Source organism: Larus michahellis, chromosome 1 (genome assembly GCF_964199755.1).
Source record: "Larus michahellis chromosome 1, bLarMic1.1, whole genome shotgun sequence".
Lineage (NCBI taxonomy): Eukaryota > Metazoa > Chordata > Aves > Charadriiformes > Laridae > Larus > Larus michahellis.
The window spans coordinates 138,037,070-138,056,975 of record NC_133896.1 but is presented as its reverse complement, the minus strand read 5'-3'; the positions used below and the strand labels follow the sequence as shown (position 1 = coordinate 138,056,975).

Below are 19,906 nucleotides of genomic sequence, written 5' to 3'. Positions count from 1 at the left end.
GACAGAAAGTAGGAGTCCTTCCAGGTCAGTGTAATATAAAAGGTTCCATTCTCCTGCTTTGTTAAATATTTTGGGCCTGAGCCAAAGACCCGTGGCATTCACAGGGACATTTCCACCGACTCCAGCTGGACCTGGACCTGTAATATGGAAATCATGGGTCACAACCAACAAGGAGAATTTCTAGTGAAACTTTTCCGTGTGCTGCACCAGGGCACTTCTGGAGACAGCACTAGATGGGCACAGAGCATGACCTCCGTTAACAATATACACTACACGAAAGCTAATAATTCTGGCTAAAGCATATTCAAAATAGGATGCTTGAAGCAAAACTAATGCATTATTCACTGCTTGTTGGGAATACAAGAACATCGAGATAGACATCTGAGCCTTGGGCCTTTTCTGAGATGTACTGTACACGGGCTCAGTGGGCTTATGGCAGTACAGTGACTCTCACTGCCATAGATTTTTTTTTATTACTAATAGTTTTTAAAATCTTGCCCTGTGATCAAATAAAAACAAAAACGTATGTGTATTCAACTTTGCTTTCTAGTCATATACAGTGACAAGGGATGTTTCTAACACTGTATTCATTTTCTTGGTGTAAAATATGCCCTTCCTTCACCTTTAAATTAAATCAGACAAGTATTTGGTGAAAGTCACAGGGTGCAAAAGTGCAGAAATTGACAATTTATCACTAGGTAGCTGAAAACAATTCTGAACAGAGGACCAACATGATCAACTCCAGCACAACATGCAGGCCTTGGTAACTTAATATTTCCCAAAAATAGAGACTGTTAAAGAAGGACAAAAATATGTTATTTTATACACTCACTATATATATATATATATATATATATAAAATCTTTGTAATGCACTTCAACAGCCATTATGAGAGCAGCATTGTAGAGAACCGGGTTGGGATTCACCTAATTGCATGTAGACAGCCTGCAATATAGATACCTGCCTCTGAACTGATCACCCTCTGGTCCTTTTGTGATCAACGGATAAACGTAGATGCTTGGGGGAGAGATTTATGTCTTCCTAAAGTAGATGTCTCATAAAGGTCAAATGAATTGCATCCTAAAAGTGCCTATTTCTCTCCCCTGACCATAAAGGTTGAAGAGTGACTAATTGAGATGTAAATTAATACACCGTAGACACACAAGCCTGTGGGTTGGTGGGGAGGTGGAGGATGCTAAAGTGCACCCCTATAGCCCCATCTGCCACAGTATAAAGCTCTGTAGAATAAAGACAGATAACTCCTCCTCCTCTTCACCAAAGATGGATTTCCAGGTTTTCATCAGATGAGATATTTTTGGTTCAAGGTGTTTTGCCTTACATCAGCTGGTATCGTATGCCCAGACCTGCCCCACAATATCATGTTAGATATGCTACAAAGAAGAATCTCATGCAGTTTTGGATCCCAGCAATTCCAGCAAGCAAGCCTGATTTACGGCACTGGTGAAGCCTTCTTGGAGCTAGAAGCAGCTTGACTGGATCCCAGTTACTGTTTTACAAGGTATGTCTTGTCAAAATGGTTTTGATGCCAACTTCTGATCCTAGCTGGTCTTTAAGTGCGGCTGCAAATTGGCTTCAGTAGCACATCTTTTATGCGGCAAATTCTCTTTAAGATTCCTTGGGGGACTGACATGGGACCCACTTTTCCCTGCTGGAAAACAGATTGAAATATAAAAAGCAACAGTTATACATACCCCTTTTATCCAAAATTCTCACTTGTCGTTAGCTTCCCTGTGGCTTATCCTTTTAAAACCCCACATAGTAACGTACCTGGCATACCTGTAATACCTTTGCTCTTCTCAATAACTGCTTTCACGATAATCAAATTACGATGTGACTTTTAATGAATGCTCACACATTTAATTGAAAAGAGAAACAATTGTGAGAATGGCATTACCTGAAACCACTGTGCTCGATTTCAATATCCTTGAGTTTGTATTTTTCATGTTTGATTCCAGAAACATTGCCTAAAAAGCCAGTACTCAGATGCCCTCAGAAAAAGGCAATTTTTAAGTGTAAAAGAAAAGCCAAAATATGTTCATATCCATTAGCACGTGCTCTTATTATAAAGTAATTCAAAAAATACTAGATCAGGCTGACAATCACTGCATCAAAAATCAGTAGGTACTATGGTCACATTACAGGCAGCAAAGCTGAGCTAGTGATTTATGATAATGTCACTAAAACCTCTTGATATATTTAGCAAGTGGTGATGGTAAAGGTTATAATTCCTTTGAGGGACAATAGTGATGAAATAAACCACGAGGGCCAAGTGGATTATGACCTCGTGAAAACTCGAATAATGGAGATGGAGCTTTATAAACTTCCTTATAATAGATAATGCCTTAAACAATTTTAAAGCTGCGTAGTACTCAGTTCAGACTTGCCACGGGCTTCCTACTGCCTATATACTATTAGAGGAAAAACTGAAAATGAATTCTGTCACTACGAATCTTGCATCTGCTCAGAATCCCCATTATGGGTGTGACGAGCACACTCTTGCCATGCTCCGAAAGTTCGCAACAGAGAGTGTGTGTACACCTGCCTGTCAGTTCTCCCCACCCAGCATTTGTAGTGTGGGTGCTTATGGAATCATAGAATCGCTCAGTGTGGAAGGGACCTTTCAGATCACCTAGTCCAACCGTCAACCCAAATCTGACAAAAACCATCACTAAGCCCTATCCCTAAGCACTGTGTCTACCCGTCTTTTAAATATCTCCAGGGATGGTGTCTCAACCACTTCCCTGGGCAGCCTGCTCCAATGCTTAATAACCTTTTCAGTGTAAAAATTTTTCCTAATACCCAGTCTAAACCTCCCCTGGCGCAACTTGAGGCTGTTTCCTCTTGTCCTATCGCCTGTTACTTGGGAGAAGAGACCGACCCCCAACTTGCTACAACCTCCTGTCAGGTAGTTGTGGAGAGCAAGAAGGTCTCCCATATATTGAATTTGCAGTTCTGGTTTAAAGCTTGCAATGCATCCTGGATTGTTATGCTAATAATCACACCTGGCAGCATTAATTTTGCTACTGCATAGTGTTGTCATGGGATCAAAGTGTTTCTACGATACCAAGTAATCGGGTGAGATGAACGACACTGCCCGCTGGTTTACCTGCTTCGCAAAACGAAAGAGTAACAGACCGTTGGTATCTTTACCTGCATATGCAATAAATAAAATTCATGCAAATCCTCTCTATATAGTTACCTGGGCCACCCGACTTTAGAACAAAGAGTTCAGAGGTGCCACATGTCTGAATTTGTGTTGAGATCCAGGTGGAGGTGGAGGAACCTGACAGGCAAATGGCAACTATCCTGATCTACCTGAAGATGTTTTCCTGAATACTGTTTAAACCGTAAATGGGATCAGTCCCATAAAGAATTCTACCCACAAGTCACTAAGGTCACTCATGTACATAGCTTGGGCTCCTTCGTTTGCCTCCTGCCTGTCAGCCCACCTGACCAGAGCAAGCTCTTCTCCCGGCATTGTATCAAGATAAAAATTATTGAACAGGCAAATTCAGGAGAAACTGCATGGATGAAGCGGCCGTGCTGAGGCACAACTGTACAGCTTTATAAACTAATGCATAGAAACAGTTCCTCTGTCAGAAACACAGAGAAGGGTTTGAGGCCGTGCTTTCTCAGCTTCAAAGGCATGGAGGAAGAGGAGGAGACAAGAAGACAACATAATGCTTGCCCACTTGTGTAACATCACCAACGATGGCCTGGGAGAGCATCAGTCTGGGATGTGAATGGGGCAATCAGCTGCCATTGACAGAGGGATTTGTGATTGATTTTAAATTAAGGTCACTCTCCCCAGGCCACAGCTAGATTTGATTATTTCTGTCACGTTTTAGAAGGATGACAGAAACTTGTTTGCAACCAGAGACTCTCTCTCTTCAGTGACTCAATGCATAATGATGGTTTTTCCAGTGGGCTTTGATGCTTCCAGCTTCCACGAATGTGCCGTGCGTTGGTACAGCATTGTCACTCTCCCACCAAAACGAACAGACATCTTCTTCAAGAGCTGAATTTTGAGTAACAGGTTTAGACCCTTATGAGCTTATGACATCAGCACCAACATCGTCTTCACCACTCCTTCCCGAGAGCATAAAATGACAGGCTCATGGCTTCATACCTGTGCATATTCCATTCCGCGCGCAATGTCAGACGGTCCACACATGCCTTAATGAATACGTCTGACAACATTTTTTCCAGTTCTCGACGGAAAGGTGGTAACGTAATCCAAGCACTCGTGTGACAGCTGACAGTCCTGAAACACTAGCCGCTCCGTTCTTCCAAACTAGAACCTTTTTCCACTCTTAAATAAAACTGTTCAAAGACAGTCACATTAAGTCACCACCTCCTCCTCACACTCCCAACCACTGGCCCCAGCTCCCCACTTGGTTGCCAGCGTTCCCAGCTGCCTCTCTGCTTGCTTACAAGACGCCTCCGCCTTACTGTCCTGACACCTTCCAGAAAGACACTCATCCCTTTTAGCACCGAATTCTACACCATACAGGCATTAGGAAAGCTGTGGGCAGCACAGAATTAACCCAGATATAACATTAAATCTGAGAGGTGTATTCCTTGCTGGCAGGTAAATGGTGGCTATCAACGGACACCCAGGGGAGAGTGTCAGCACAGAGCAAGCCCAGCCATGAACCATTTGTGGTGGAGGGACCTTTCTGCACCAGCTGTGATTTGGCCGCCCTCCGTGGATTTTTCTTCTGTAAATCCATCCATTCTCCCCTCAGAATGATATCCACTGCCCGCTGTCAGTTACTCAAATGGGAAGGGGCTCTGCGATTGTGTTTGCATGAAGAATCACCTCTGTGCAGCCAGGCGAAGCCCCCGCCTGCTACTTTCATTTAATGGCCTCCGCTTCTTGTGCTGGAAGTCATGGCCAGCAGTCCCTCCTCACTCTATCCATGCTGCTCGTGAGTTGAGGAACCTCTGTCACATCTCCCCTCAGGTGCCTCTGGCCAGGCTGCATGTACCTAACTGGGAAGCCATTTCAAACCATGGATCATCACTGCCAGCCTCCTCCGAACATTTTCCAGCTCTACCATGCCCTTTTTGAGATGGTGAGACCAGAGGTACAGCAGCAATCGGGATGCAGGTGCACCGCGGATTTACAGATGGGTGTAAAATCTATTTTCTTCTCCATCGCTCTCCTAACAAGTCCTGACATTTGACTCACTCTTTTGGCCACACTCAGCACGGAGCTGACATTTCCTTGGGCTCTCGACTTGGGGAAAATGATGGCCGAAATCTTTCCATCCTGATGAGCAAGAAAGAAATGGCCAACTGCAACTGCACAGTTTGGGAAAAAAACCCTTGGAATAACAGTAGTGGATGTTAAATCCCGAGATGCTACAAAATTCGCTCTCAGGCAGCTTGACCTAAATTCCTATGGGCAATGAGGAAGCCACATATTTGGAGCGTTTGAAAGAAAAGTAGACAAATGCCCATAAATTATCCTATGGGGGACATTCCTACTCTCTTTCGGAAGATGGATTAGGCAGATGACCTACTAAGTATTTTTTTTTTTTTATTTCACTAATTCCTACGATGTCATGAGTGTGCGTGCCTTACCCTTTCTTAAATCATAATCTGTTTGATCCAGCCCCAGTCAAAGGTTTCGAAACGCCCATTAAACCGCAAGAGGAAATCTCGAGCGGTTTGCTAATATCAACAGAAATCCAGATGGAATTACAATCATCCCCTCTGTACGTTCGAGGGCACATTATGTAATACCAGCCACGGATTTAGTTTTCACGCACCGCACCTTCCAATTAAGCTGCTGGCGGCACTGATTTGAAACACCCCCCCCGGCCACCCCCCCCCCCCCCCCGGCAAAACTCTTTTAAAAGCCCCCAGAGGAGCCTGCGGTCAAGGTGAAAAAAGGGGGGGGGGAAAAAAAAAAAATAAAGGGGAGCAAGGGAGATTAAGGGTGGAAAAGAGAGAGAGGGGAAAAAATAAAAAAAATAATGAAAATCAAAAAAAAAAAAAAGAGGGGAAAGAGGGCGGGGGGGATAAGAAAAAATAATGGGAAATCGGAATTTTTCGATTTGAAAGGAGGGGGGGACGAGGTCAAAACTTCCAGAGCAAGGAGGGAGGGAGATGCTGCAGCATCCTCCCGGGCTGTGGGCGGCTACCTGGGACCCTCCGTGGGTCCGACCCCACGCATCCCTCGCCGGCGCGTCCTCCCTCCTCCCCCCCCCCCCCGCGCCCCGTGGGGCGCGGGGGGGGGGGGGGGAGGAGGGAGGACGCGCCGGCGAGGGGGCGGAGCCACCACGCGGTGGGCGTGGGCTTATTGATGCTAAGCCCCGCCCACCGCCCCGCCCGGCGCGGGGAGGGAGCGGGACGCGGTACCGGGCAGGGCGGCGCGTCCCCGGCGGCGGCCGGGGTTGACAGAGGCAGGCGGTGGCGGCGGCTGACTGCGGCCCGCCCTCCCCCGCTCCGTTATCCCCCTCCCGTCTTCTCCATGGAGCCCGGCTAGGGGCCGCCGCACCCTCCGGCGGAGGTAGGTGCCGCGCCGGGCGGTGACAGGTTGGCCGGGGCGGTGGCGTTTTGCGGGATTTCTTCTCCGCCACCACCACCCCCCACCACCGCCACCTCCTTCCTCCTCTTTCCCCGCCGCTCGCCTTCCCACCCGCGACCGGGCTCTGCCGTAGCGTGGGGAGGGCGGCGGCGGTTCCGCCGTCCCCGCTTGGGCCCGTGACTATTGTTTCTGGTGGCGCCGAGCGGGCGCAGCGAGACCCCGGCGGCGGCGGCGGCTTTTGTGCGGGGTTGTCCCGGCGGTGGGGCTGCGGCGGCGGAGGACCGAGGCGGGGAGAGACGCGCGCACACACACACACACACCCCTTCTCCCTTTCCTCCTCCTCCTCCTCCTCTTCCTCCTCCTGCCTGCGCAACTTCTCCAAAATCACGCCCGTGGGTGCGTGCCGCGGCGAGGCATCGCCTGCCCCCCCCCCCCCCCCCGCCCCCCTCCCCTTTCACCCCCCGCCTCCACCCCGCGTCGTGGGTGCTGCCCCACGGGAAAAACAAAACACGGCCGGGTCACGACCCCCGGGTGCGCGGCTGTGGAACAAGGAGGTTGAAAACGTCGGGTGGGTTTCAAGATGGGCGGTTAATGGGAGGATTTGGGGGTCCCTCTCGTAGCGAGGGGAATTTACCCTTCCCGAGTTGGGGCAGAAATTCCTCCCTCGGCCGGGGCTGCCAGGAGGGGTGAGCTGTCACCTGCTGTCACCTGCCACCCCCCATCCCGCTCCACCCCCACCAGCCCTCCGTGGCTTTTTCTGGCTGGGGCTGTGGCGGGGCACGGGGCCCCGGCTGCGCCCCGGTCGCCGGTGGCGGTGGGCGCCCGGGCGAAGTGTCGGGCTCCAGAAGTTCTGCATCCCTCGGGGGAGGGGGATGCGGCGGGGGGATGCGCCGGAACCCGCTGCCGGAGTTGCGGGGCACTCGTTCGCCTTGTCTCAGGGTTTGGGGTTTTTTTTTCCCTTTTTCTTTTTTTTTTTTTTTTTTTTTAAGAATGGATTCGGCTTTGGTTTAGTCGCCGCTGTTGATGTTAGTTTTCTCGCCTGCCGTTCTCCCTCAGAATAGCGCTTAAAATGCAGAATCCAAAATATGTATATTTTCTAACGGGGATGTGTTGTTAAAGAGGAAAGAGTATCTGGTCGCCCGTGAATTCTTCAGGTATTTTGTGTTTGAACTCGATGAGGAAATATTCTCATTTTTTCCAAGTAACCTTTCATGTCTTTTATCACTAAGCAAATTGGCTTAGCGTTTAAAGTAAAGATTTCCTCACAAATATGCTACTGATTGGGGTGTTTCAGGTATAAGGCTCATATAGGGCAGAAAATCAGCACGCTTCCTTTTTTTTTTTTTTTAATATGTAAATTTGGAAAAGCCTTTCCTTCCTTCTGGTGACTCTGTGAGTGGCCCTGGTTAATCAGATGTAACTACAGTAACTAGCCCAGGAGGCTGCTGGTAGCCTGCGCGTTTTCCTGCGCAGCTTTGCTGGAGCAGCCTGTTCAATTAATGCACCCTCACTATTTTGTCCTTGGTGTCCCTGATGAATTTCGGACCATTTCTGTGAGAAGCTCCAGTGGGACCCTCACGGAGACGTTGAAATCCCTTTCACCTTGAGAGATGATTGAAGCCAAATTTGAAGAGGGGACGACTGCTCGAATTAACCGGAGAGTGATGCCGAGTTTCCGAGTATACATTAAATTCTGGAGGCGCTCCAGCAGCCAGAGCTATCCAGGTCAGACCGGGAATCACCCCCCTGATGGGTTTTGCAGGGTCTTGATCGCTTCCTAGCGAAAAAAAATAATCAAGTGATAAGGTTTTGCAAGGCGCGTGGGCTGGGTTGCAAGCGCGGGCTGGAGGACGGGGCCAGTCGTGACGCGTGCCGTGAGCAGGTCGCCCCGAACACGCCACAACTTCGGGAAGCTGGCGTTGGCTGCACGCCGCCTGCAGCGGTGCGAATTACAGGGAAAAATGCCTTTGCATGTAACAAAGGCGGCTGGCTCATCTCTCTGCGTGAGGAACTCATTTTTATTTTTTTTATTTTTTTATTTATTTATTTATTTAATTTTTTTTAGAAAATCTGGCTGCCGTTTCGGCCTCTGCCGCAAATTGCCAGTGTAGCTTTGGGCAAATCGTTTCCCTGCCTCTGTTCTCCTCCTCTTCTTTGCCCGTGACCCAGTGAGGGCTTGCCTGTGCCGAGCTGTTGGTGCAGACCCTTCGCCTTCCCCAACCGCCCTGCGCACAGCGCTCTGAACCCCGCGCTAGGTGGTGCCTCGATGCTCCGAGGGGGATACGGTCGGACATTCAAACGCTGCTTGCTGGAGCCAGTAATACAGACGTAGCAGCCTCGCGACGATTCATCCATCTCTAATCCTTATCCCTCTTCTAATCCAGTCGTTCTCCGCTGCTCATCAAATCGCCCGGCATCGCCCGAGCGGTGCTTGGCTGCGTGGCGGCCCTCGTGTCGGCCAGCCCACGTCAAGGCAGGGAAGCGGTGGCAGCGAAGATGGGCTGAGTGTCACCAGCTCTTCAGGACAGAGACCGTCTGTCACTTGAGGTTTGTAAAAATCCCTGGCACGAGAGAGAGAGAGAGGCCCGCTGTGATTTAGAAATACAAATCGTAGCCAGAGGGTAAATTGCAACACCATCACAGAAAAATGGCCAGAAAATGGCACCTCGGGCGTTCCTGCGCAGCCAGCTGTGTGCACGTCGGGAGGGAACGGAGGTGGAAGGGTGCAGCTCCCTCGGCGTTAACAACAGCTTTCTTATTTTAGCATGGAAGACAGCCAAAGATAAGGAGTGGTTGTCATCCGGCTGGTTGGAGGATTAAAAAAAAAAAAAAAAAAAAGAAAAGCTGTGTGGAAATAGAAATATTTTGATGTAGGTACTAAAGAGGAAAAAAAAAAGCAGATAACCTTGCAAGTGATGGACTAGCCACATAAAGCTGGCAGTACAAGATTTCTCCCATAAAATCCAGAATGATCCTAATTAAGCCCAGACCCTGTTAAATGACACATGGCTTTATTTATTTCAGATGTTTCTAGGTCCTAGAGATGGGGCCAAATGTGAAGAGTTTGATGTGGCAGATAGTTTAACCCCAATTACTTCTACATAAATCATGTGATTGTTACGGGAGCTGAGTACATCTGATGGGTGCCCCAGAGCTACTGATAAATATATATATATATATAAAAAAAAAAAAAATCCCCTGAAAAGTCTTTGGCAGTGCAGTCGAGGGTTTGTGGGAGAGCGGAGTCCATCCTCTCCGCAGGCACGAGGATAGGGATACAGGAGCTGTTGCGGCACAGCGTGCCCGCCGGTCTGTATGCACAGGCAGCTGAAATGGTGGCTTTGTGGAACAGGCAGCCGGAGAAAGGGAAGCAAAATGGGAGCTGACAAATATTCTCGTTGTGAAACTGGGACGGATGAATGATTTATGGGGGTACTCGCTTTTTTTTATTATTATTATTTTATTTTGAGCGGAAGGAGTCAGTTGGCAATCTGTGGTGCTATAGCCACGAATGGCTTTGTTTTGAGATCAGGCTGCACTGGGTCACGCCTCCAGAATCGGCATCTACGGAGTAGCAATGCAGTAAAACACTTCTCAGCATCGCTTGGGTTTCATGGACCGTCTTCAGGAAGAAAAAGTTTTCCTTATTTTTTGTTCAAAGCCCTAGGCCTGAATTCTCCCAGCAGACTCTAGATTTCAACAAGGCAGTGGCTGTAGGGGAGGTCCTAGGCTGTGGCGGATCATTATTAACCTGTCTCAGTCCTCCTCGGGAATTTCCAGTCCTGGCTTTACAATCTTGCCTATCCTTCCCAGGGCACCGAGCAGCTCCGTAAATAAGCCACTCTGTGGAGGAGCTGCTCTGCCGGGTGATTTAATGTTGCTTGTTAGTTCTGGCTTTCCTTTTTTTTTTCCCGCCCCCAAACAGGTCTATCCACGCTATTTTTTAACATGCAGCGCAGCGCTGTAACGTGGGGGGGGTGAGTTTACAGGGTGGCGCCTGTGTGATTTTGCCAGTCCCGTGGGTGGCTGTGGGTCCTGGGGGACCCCTGTGGCAGCTGCCCCTCCATATTCAAGCGCTGGCTTTGGGTACGAGTGACTGGACCCCTCTGAGCTGGACACGTTTCCAGTACCCTTTTATTTTTGCAAGTTAATAGGGTATGTAGTTGTTTGGGAATGCTTCTTCACGGCATCAGATGTGGGGCTAAATGTTCTCAAGAATTAATCAAAGAGCCTGGGACAGGTCTCCTGTCCTTTTCACCCCCTCAGAAAAAAAGTGTTCTTCAGCTTGTACTACCATTAAAGTGGCTCGAGAGCAGCCACTATAGCAGAAGGGAGGTAACTGATGATGAATCCTTGAAGAGCAAGCTGGGCTTGGGTTTGGGTTTCCCGTCTGTCTCCCCCGTGACAGGCACAAAGATCTCAGAACAAGCCCCAGGACTGACCACGTCCATAAATGTCTTATTATCTTCTTAATGTTGAGCCAGTGATTGGGTGTGAGCTCTGGTGGGCAAGAGAGGCAAAGGGAGTTCACTGTGACACCTCGCTGAGCTTCAGTGGGGATGCAGAGGGCAAATGCCCCTGTGAGCATCCTAGCCTCTAGCTCCAAATTGAGTTGGTCAGGCTAGTTTAGAAAAGCAATCTCTCCTCCAGCATCTAGATGTGCTTCAGCCTTTTAATTATTTCTCTGCTTCTGTTGTGGCATGGCAACAAAGAGGTGGGAGAAGTGCGGTGGCCATCAGGAGGACCAAGAGGACAACAGCTTTGTCAACAGCATGCTCCTTGTGGCAAAGCCAGGTTATTTGGAGGAGTGCAGGTCTTGCATTCCAGCAAAAAATAATTCGTTAATGGCCAGAGAATAATCACTTTAGTCCAAAAAGCCTCTCCAGCTGCATTGCACCAACTGTTCTTTTTCAGCCTCTGAATCCTTAATGACAGTAGCAGCTAATTTCTCTTTCTGTGTTTTTCTAGCTGCGATGTCCTATTTTCTCTGGGTTTATTGAGAAAATAATAGAAGTCATTACAGAGCTACTTGTCACCTTTCAGACAAGAAAACTTCTCCCTGGTTGAAGGGCCAAGTTAGTTACTGGGTGACTGACTCAGACAATAGCAACTTTTTGTAGCTCATCCGTTATTCATCTGTGCTCAGTGAATCAACTAATTAGCTAGAGGAGTGTTATTTAACTAATAGTCCATGAATATCGGAAGATGGTGAGTAACACAGTCACAAGCAGTATGACAGTGGCACATGTGGGTTCTGTTGCGTGCAAATACAGGGTCAGGAATGGCAAAGCGAAACGGATTCATTTTGTTTATTTTTTCAAAAATGTGGTCGTCTTTGGAAGTTTAAGTGACAGTACTGCACAAAATGGTCCTTGGCTTAAAAAAAGAATTGGGTGGTCCTTTGGTTAAAGAAAAGATGTTGAAGAGCATTGAAGTAGATGATGCAGAAGGGCACTGAGAATGGAAGATGTGGAAAACGAAGTGAAATGTGAATTATTTTTGTGTGTGTATGATATGCATCTTTCTGGTTGTTGGTGATGGATCGCTTGCCGTAGAGCTGGATGCACACAAGGCCACTGCAAAGCAAACAGGAAGGGCAGTGCTTTGGTTTTTAATCAGGATTTTCCTAACCGAGCAGTCAGGCATCACCCTCAGAATAATAGCCGCCCTCGTCTCCGGCCTTGGTGACGGGGCTGGGGATCAGGAGGCAGCTCTCAGCCAGAGGCCTCTCTGCCCCACAGAAAAGTGGGGGGAGAGGACTGCTGCCCTGTGCCGAGTCCGGCCTCGCCTGGCTGAGCCTTGCTCTCCAGGCTGTGGGATGCCTGGCCCTGGGGGAGAGTTTTCCCCAAGCCCCACGGCAAAGCAGTTGGATCAGGGGGCTCCACCCAGAAGATCAATGGAAGCACGGGGCTGCAGCCCTGGATGTCTCCTGATGTGACAGCAAAGAGTCCCTTTGGAACAGTGTACTCTCTACTGGAGAGAGCATGTAGTGTGTAGATATAAATAAATATACACATAGGCAGATGCACACAAGCGTATCCTAGAAGAAGGAACGCACAGAAGAGCCTTGCTGTTGTAGCCATGGCATGCTGTTAATTCATCTCTGGTCTCTAGGGCGTAGATGGAGTAACTTCTCGCCGTTCCACCACAGGAGGACCTGTGTGTGGTTAGGGTGGATTCACAAGGCTTCCGTGATGAAAGAAACTGGGCTCTGCATTACGGCTCTTCTGTGTTGTGCATGCAGGGTACGTGCAAGAGTGGTGTTCTCTCGTGGGGCTGGTGGTGCCAGGCTCGGTATCTCGCATCATCCCCCACCGTTGTATCTAAGCAGGTGTTCAGTTTGCGGAAGACTGCTCAGCCATGCTCCAGTTGTGCTAGAAGCAAAGTAATGCTGGTACGTGGAAGAAAGCAGTTGCGTATTTCCTGACTCACTGAAGGAATGTGTCTGCCTTTGCTTTGGGTCCTTTTTTAGGTTCTTGGGTGATTGTGTTTGTTTGCTTCTTTTGTTTGGATGCTCAGGTAGCAGCCATAGGTCCTCCCCATACATGTTTAGCCATGAAACCCTCACTTGTCTTTTAGGATACATTCTGGCTGTCACCATAGCTTTCTGTTTTCTAAAGGGGGTTATTAAATTGATGGGGCTAGCTCTGGATGCCATCAGATGCTACAGAGAAGAAGCTGAAAGCAGCAGAGAGAACGTGGATCCCCATGTTCACAGGGTGTAAGCATAGAGCCGTGCAATGACGGTCCCGGAGGGACCTAGTCCAGCCTCCCACCTGAAACGGTTAAGTCAAAAGAAGAGATGGATGCTGTTGATCACGAACAGGCTCCAGACATCTTAGGTTTGCTTTGGTTACTGGAGAGGCTGGTCAACACTCTCACTTCTTACTTACTTTCTAGTGGAATCGAAAAGCTCTTTGCTTTGAAGTGTAAAGGCACAAATATTTTGGGACCTGGTGCTTTGGAAATCACTTTTCTAGAGAAAAGGTGCCACTGCATTTCCAAGGAGCTGAGGCTCTCAAGCTAGCAGCCTTTTATTTTTAAAAAGGAAGGAGGTGTTTTTATTAAGAGTTTCCTGTTTTGAACCCTTTGGTTAAAGGGTATGAAGTGGTCAGAGGTGGGAGAGTTATCATTTACGTCAGCGTTGTCTCTTTGTATTTTCATATTTGCATACATAGCGCACGTATATATGAATTATTTTCATATTTGTATTGTGTATTTTGATTAGCGCAATTTTTTCCCGTTTTATTTAAGTCTGCTACTTTAAGGAAGACTAAAAAAGGTTTCCTGTCAGGAATGGTTTAGATACAGTTGGCCCTGCCTGGGGCAGAGGGATGGGTTAGGAGACTTCTCAAGGTCTATTTCGGGACCTTTTCTGTGGTTCTGGGCAGGTACCCAACAAAAAAAAATCATAGTAGGTTGTGCTGCTAATGCTCATAGGGATTTGCTATAGCATTTAACGTGGATATTTGTTTGAAAAGGAAATAATAGCTAATTGTAGCATAGTTACTGCTGCTGCATTGGACAAACGTTTCTTAAAATGAAAGAGGAAAACAACTGATGCTACATTTTTAGACTAGCATCGTGATATGGCTGTGATTAATTTTTCCAGGAGCTTTGTGTTTTTTATATCTGCTTAAGTGTATTAACATTTTAAAAGGTCAAAGGTAAGCTTTAAAATGGATGCCAAATTAAGATGGATGGGAGGAAAATGACATTTACTTCTTGTTACTGCACATTGTTTGAATTCGACCAAAGGCAAAAACAAAACAAAGAACAACCCTCCTCCCCCATACACACACACACACACACGCGCGCCTAGAGAGACAGACAGACACGTTTCCACCACCTGCCTTCCCTGTATACCTGGTCCGGGAAAACCTTATTCATCTAGGCAAATCATCATCCTAACAAAATCAGTAGTCCAATGTCTTAATTTCCAGACAGCTTAAGTATCCCTTTGCAAAGTTTCTCATTTAACTAGAGTGAGTGGACTCCATAAATAAAAGTAGCTAAAATATTTATATTAGGAAAATACGGCTAATGGGAACCATAACCACGTTATCATTTCCTGCCCTTGCTGGGTTTGAGATGATGATTTCATCAGGGAATGGAGTGTGCCCTCATCCCTATTCATATGGTTCCTGGCACACCGAGTCCTTCTGAGAACACAAAATAAAATACAGTGGGAATGATGCCTTTGCTTCCAGTGGGAGCGGTGGCCAGTCCCAGCTGAAAGCAAGGCTTTAGAGGAACCATTTAGTACACAACAACTTTGGGCTTTGGAGAAAGCAGTATAGCTCGAGGGAAGGACCGAGTCTGATTCATGTCCATCATTTCCACTCTTACCCTGAAATGGTGATGAGGGGCTAGGCTGGCAATGCGCCCCATGCCGCTGCTCTCTCCTTCAAAGGACCCAGAGCCTGTTTTGGGGATGCTGTTTCACAAAACAGATTTGCTCCTGTTGCCTCATGACGGTTAATAATCCAAAGTTGGGGGTTTTTTTTAGAAAAAAAAAGAAAAGGAAAACCCTCCGAAATTTCTTCAAATCCTTCCTGCTGGTAGCTGTGGTCCATCAGTGAGGATTTGGGTTGTCTCCTGCATCAGCCTCGGGCTACCTTGGCCCCTGCTGTACCATGAAGCACATCCTGACCTCATGAGGACCTGGGAAGAGCCACACCATGCCAGGGACCGTTCTGGCTTTATGTGTTTGTTTTTTTAATAGACAATTGTAAATTGTTATGGTTGTGGAAGAGTCAAGGCGGTCGCTTCATCCAGTCCTGGGTGCTCGGGGTGGGGGTACCCAGTTTCCCAGGTCCGTGGGCAGTTTCAGCCTCCTCCTTGAGGGTTGGGTGCACCTCCTTCCCACCTGAAATCTGGATAAAGTGTTCCCTGAAGCACTGAACCCTCTCTCTTGAGGAACGTGCATCTTGTGGTGCCCGGGGTACCGGGGTCACATTTCCCCTGAGGCTTCCCCAGCCCTTTTCTTCTGCAGCCTAAGTGCTGTAGATTTAGTCCTTTTGTTCTTGGTGGCTTTTTAACTTTTTTCACTGACTTCCCTGAGATCAGAACTGCCTCTTCCCCAAACCAGGGGCCAGATACCAACCTCATTCGCTGCCGGTTCAAAGTGGTGTGGGTGTGAGGGGGGCGCAGCTTCGGCCCGGTATCAGTGAGGTTACTTAGATGTTGCCGTAGCCGTGCCTACCCGACACGTTTTGGCAGGCAGCGTGGCAGCCCTGCGCCCCAGGGGAGAGCGGGAAGGTGGTGAATGAGACACTGGAACAGGTTGCCCAGGGAGGTTGTGGATGCCCCATCCCTGGAAGTGGATGGGGCTTTGAGCAGCCTGGTCTAGTGGGAGGTGTCCCTGCCCATGGCAGGGGGGTTGGAACTGGGTGGTCTTCAAGGTTCCTTCCAACCCGAACCATTCTATGATTGAGTCTATGAAAAAAATCCCTCTTGGGTTGCCCAAGCTGGGGGTGCCTGGAGCGGAGCACCATGGTGGGGAAGCCGAGGGCTAGTGGGGGAGAAAGCTGCGGTGCCCCTGCCTGAAGACCCGAGATGTGCCTGAGTTTAGGGCAAGGGATGGTCAAATCCTTTCCTCCTTCCCCAACAAGCAGTAAGGTCTCCGAAACATCCCTTTCTGGGCGCTGAACATGCTTGTCTGACAAAAAGAGAAGGGAAAAATGTCAAATGCTCAAACGCTTTGTTCCAATGTGAAAATGTATTTTTCATTTCAAACTGAATGGATTCGTTCAAGGCTTTGCTGCTCTCTAAGTGGAACAAACAGTTTTATTTTTTTTTCTGTAGTACCAAATAATAATAAAAAAAAATAGTTCTTAAATTGCTCAACCCAAACATTTCTTTTTTTTCTTCTTTTTATTTTTTTTTTTCCCCAGCCTGGCCACCATAGCAAACAATTCCATTATTTGCATAGCTCTAATTGCAGTGATTAAACAAACACAGCAAACGCCGACCCTTCACAGAGCCTCCTCCCAACCCCACAGCCAACTTGGTCTGTATTTTGTCAGCGGAGGGGGAGATCGGAGCGGCTTTGTGCTAGACTGAAAAGAAATTATCGACCTTTTCTTTTTTTCTCCCTTCCAAACTGATACACTGTCAGTTTAAAGCAAGAATAATTTTACCCTTTCGCTTGCTAGCAGGCTGAGGGATAGCACCATATTGTGAACCTGATACAGTTTAAAAAGCATTTGGATTTTGAATGTCTTGTTCATGTGTTACTCTTAAGTTGCAACCTCTGTTGCTGTTATTAGAATAACATGTAGGGTTGATACTCTGTTAGTGATACCCATATTAACCTACAGGAATGAGAAACAAACATCCACGTCTTTATTTTTCTGTTGTGAAGATGGCAGGTACCCAAAGACAGGGTTAAGGAAAATTCTGTCTGGCTGCAGTTCCATCGAATAGGAGCAAACAATTTTTTTGGACATTTTTTAATGACATTTATTTATAGCAGGTAGCGCACAGGCGGCTGCTATTTCTCAGCGTGCTGGAAGAATGTTCTCCAGATGGTGCTTACTGTTTATGCTTTTATTCACTTCGCTTGAACACAGCAGCACTCTACACAAAACATGGAAAATTGGAAAATAAAAACAATTATGTTTTTACAGGGTGCTGTGTGATTTGCCGAAATGTCTGAGCTGACTGATGAGCGATGCGTGGGGGCAGCGTGGGGGATGACAGAAACCCTGCGCCCAAGTCCCCACATGGGTGACAGGCATCGCCCCGGCTTGAGAGGGGCTGGCCCTTCCCTCCCCAAGAGGTGGGTCTGAGCAGGGCTCCTCATCCTACCCTCCTGTCTGCGCCTCTTCTGCCTCCTCTTTCCCCCACTGGGAAATGAGTGGATGTCAGAAATAGGTTATAATGGCAATATTTTTGTTGGCTTTTCTGTGGCTGAGCAGCCCCAAGGTGGGAGAGATGCGTTTCATAAGCATCGCCTGTGCCATCAGTGTTCCTTCGGCTTCTAATCTCAGTGAAAAATAAAGTATTAAGGCCTTGGGCTGGTCCAGCTGAAAGCAGTAGCAAAAATCAAGACTGGTGTCCAAAAGGACCAGCGTGGTCCGTCATTTCTGATCGTTACAGTGGTGAAAATATATATCCAAAGGGCGAGCATGCTCTTGCAGGCTTTTGTTAGGCAGCTTCTGCAGGACTATTCACACAAAATATTTTCAGACTGGAAGCTTTAATAAAAGGCTCTGTAATCTAAACAATTTTTTTCATTAAAAATTCATGGAAAAATTTTGAAAATCATTTACTTCTTTCAACTTCATTTAAAGAAAAAAAAGGAAAACAAAAAAAGGCAATCATCAACATGGTTAACAACAAGCAGGAATAATTTTTTTTTTTTTAGTTTTTTAAATTTTTTTTATATACAATATATATATATATAAAAAATAAATAAATATTTCTGGCTTCTCTTAAAAAAAAAAAAAAGAACAAGAAAACAACAAACCCACAGCACTTGAAGGTAATTTCTCAAATAGCAAAAACCATATCAAGTTTAAACTTTCAAACAGGACACGAGTATTATTTCTCTGTAAATACAAGCCTTCAGATTCCTTTGAAATCCAGTTTAAAGCCAGCAATACTTTTAGTGAAATTAAATTTCAAGAAATTAATGTATAAACAGTTGTTCAACCGGTTTTGGGGATTGCTCCGCTAAATGGGCAGCGTTGCACGGCGCTTCGATTTCTCTCCCTTACCCGTTACTCAAGAGACAGCCCCTTTTCCAAGCAGAATTCTTACTACATCAGCTCCATGCTGTTTATCTTTCGTTGCTCCCTTGGCAGTTATTATTTCTTAATGTGTTAATTGTAGTTCCTGGACCCTCGCGTGTGAGCGTGTGTAATGTTCACGGTAATGATGCCGACACGTTCTCTGGTTCCTGGAATCGCAGAGAACCTTACATGCGATCTGGGCACAGGGCATCCAGTAAGAGAAACCAATTACAAGAATTCAAATAGCATAAAAAGAATAAAGTGGGTAATTGGGGAGAGCAGGAATTGGGTTGGAGTGGGGTGGGTTTTTTTGCTTATTCGGTTATGATTCCTCCTACAGCTCTTGCTTGTGTGATATATATATATTTTAATTAAAACTTGAATTATGTCACTTGCTTTCCACCTTTTAGCAGTATTTCACAGTAAATTCATTCCTAATAGCAAGTAGTCAGGGGTAAGGAATGGGTTTGTTGAGCGATGGGGACTGTTAATTATTAAAAAGAAACCTATGGATTTAAAACAAATTAGACCTCATTAAGCCTAGGTCTGCTTCCACACAGACCAGCTGACATGAAAAAGCCCATCTACGATTAGGGAAAATCTCACTTTTTAGCTGACACATCCCTAGCGGAGATGTGCCCGGGCTGTCACAGGGCTGCATCCGCTCGTTTGGTTTGTATTGGAGATCCCCAGGCTCTGATCTCAACTCAAAACCTCTGGCTTTCTTGCGTCTTTCCCATTTTTCTCCCGTCTCTCCTGTCACGCTCGGCCACCCCCGGTGATGCCACCACCCAAGCCCTTGTGCAGGTGGGAGTCCCACCTCGCTCCTGGAGGTGGCTGCTGGCCATCAGCAGCTGGGGTCCACCTGGCTGGCTGGCTGCGTAGCCCAGCTCCTGGGTGACCTCGGTGCTAAGCCCAGGTGAAAAGATTGGCTGCTCCAGGTTTAGTGAAATGGCAAACACAGGAAAACTCCTTTTCTCTTCCTTTCTTTTGGAGGGGAGGGAGATCTTTGATGTCTGCCGTAGGGCTCTTGCCATGGCCAGGCTGACAATCTCAGTAGAACAGATCTACTTACTCTCATTTACAGAGAATTCTCATTTTTTTGTTTGTTGGGTTTTATTTTGTTATCCAAACGTGGCTGTGACTCTTAAGTTGTTTGTACTTAGAGGTTTTCTGTGGGACTTTACAGAAAATCCAAAGGGCTGAAGTGATTGTTGGAGACCACACGCTCAAGCCTATGTAGCTGCGGCATGTTTTAACCTGCTTTTATGAAGTTTTTTGGAGGCAGTGGGTGAGTGCGTCCACAGCAGAATCCTAATACGGAGAGTGAAAGGTGACCTGTAACGAGCATCTTAATTGTACGTTCGCAGGCATGCCATGTATGGGCTTTGCTGTCTTGCTGAGACATCCCCCTGATCTTCTCTGGCGTTACAGGCAGTGACACACTCGTATCGGGAGAAGAAGCGCCCGTTCTGCTGGCTAGAAATCAGCAATAACATTTTGACATCTGTGCAACAGTTTAAAATGAATTATTCAGCACATAGATCGTGCTATTTGAGCAGCCAGCACATCTCTGCCCATTTACTACTGTCAGTCCGTGGTGGAGATA

General features: G+C 47.2%; 1 protein-coding gene across 2 annotated transcripts in view; it reads left to right on the top strand.

Moving 5' to 3' along the window:
* Positions 1 to 6,359: 6,359 nt before the first annotated feature.
* Positions 6,360 to 19,906, top strand: part of RAI2 (retinoic acid induced 2) — a 46,844-nt gene continuing 33,297 nt past the window's right edge. Inside the window, exon 1 of one of the 2 annotated variants that reach the window (XM_074605601.1) lies at positions 6,360 to 6,541. The gene's annotated coding sequence lies outside the window, so the exon portion shown is untranslated. Of the gene's footprint in view, positions 6,542 to 7,126; positions 8,285 to 19,906 lie in introns of those variants that run through there. The other variant, XM_074605611.1, reaches the window with a different exon arrangement.